A 1,807-nucleotide genomic window follows, 5' to 3' on the forward strand; every position below is an offset into this window, starting at 1 on the left:
GGAACACGATGGAAAAATTCAGTAGGTTTCAAATTTAGCATCCCATCATGACTCAAAATTATACTTCTGAGAAAATTATAGAATATAAATTCAAATTTTATTTGTATATTATTTCTCAAGAAATAAGAAATTTAAGTGTTCTTAAGTATCTTGTAGCATTTGTGATTCAACTATTAATAAGAATATGAGAGAACTTTCTTTAGCCAATGAACTCCATTGTTCCTAAAGATTGCTTATGCTCAGTGTGACATGATCCTGACATATTTGTCAAGAATTCCATATTTTCTATCTGGCTTGATTTTAAGGTTTCTTATTTTTTAATAGGTGTATTGCCAAAACTGAGCAAATTCATTCCCAACATGTTTGTAGAAATACCAAGGGTATTTTTTCTCAACATGCTTATTTTTTTTTCTGTCTTTTTCATATTATTCTCAGAGACAGCACAGGTTTATTTTATCTTGCTTAGCCATATTTCCAACCTGCTGGTGATGAAATTGTCTGGAAGGCTTAAGCACATTTACATTGAAAACCATTTTTTTCTTTCCCTCTGGGCTGTTTTAAGTATCCTCACATTAAAAATGAAATATATTCCTATGTTTTTCTTGCTTAATTTAGCCTTCACACAATAGGGAATACTATTTTTACATATTTCATATATCATGGCATTTATAATACCTTTTAGGTATTTTTAGCTCATAAAACTATGACTGCTGATATAAATACATGTTTGTATATGATACTGCTGCAGTATATTTATCACAGGGTAGAGATTACATATCACATTTAATTGGGTACCAACCCTCCTTGCCTCAACATTATATATACTCATTGAGCAGCAGAGTGGCCAAAGCTTGCCCATTCTATATGTATCCTTTATGGAAATTCAGATATGATAAGGTCAACCAATTGCATTGTATTTAGTTCATTATCACCTTGATTACCATGTACTTAGTTCTCACTGTGACTTGGTATTAAGCTAAATTATGCTCATCATGTCATCATTGCTTTCACAGTTTATTTCCTTGCAATAAGGACACTGAGACTGAAAACAATTAAGTAACTTACTTGAGTGGCACACAACTTATCTGTGACAAATCTACGCTTTAAAATGATGTCCTTTAAAAATATTTTATTCATTTATTTGAGAGAAAGAAAGAAGCAGAGAGAAGGAGAACAAAAATGAGAGGGGGAGGAGAGAATGGGTACCACAGGGCCTCTAGCCATTGTAAAAGTACTCTAGACGTATGCTGCCACCTTGTACACCTGGCTCTATGTGGGTACTGGGGAATCAAACCTGGGTCTTTCGGCTTTGTGGGCAAGTACCCTAATTTTAGCTGCCCCAAATGATGTCTTTTTACATCAAAGGTGAGTAAATTTTTTCTGCCCTCCCCATTTTATATCCTGATAGTCATTAAGGCACACAATATGATTGGCCAGGATAGACCCCTAAAATAGTCTTAGGACTGAGATTAACAGAATTTATGGCAAAGACTGACATAAATTTTTAATATACCAGATAGGAGGTAACACTGATAGAACAAACCCTGTCTTGACCAAAATACTTGAGAAACGCTGTTGGAGGACAATGATTTTGTGTGGAACTCTGTGTAGTGCATTCTTCTAGAAGCATACCTCTTTCCTTAAAAGAAACATGTCGTATAAAAAATAATAAGAACAAGATAATTAATAAACACACAGAATCAAGGATATAAGAGTCTAAAAGATTCATGACTTTTGAATTATTTTTTCTTATAATACAAGAAATTGAGCCCATGGCCTCAGACAAATGCTTTGCCAGTAAACATCA

Source organism: Jaculus jaculus, chromosome 8 (assembly GCF_020740685.1).
Source record: "Jaculus jaculus isolate mJacJac1 chromosome 8, mJacJac1.mat.Y.cur, whole genome shotgun sequence".
NCBI lineage: Eukaryota > Metazoa > Chordata > Mammalia > Rodentia > Dipodidae > Jaculus > Jaculus jaculus.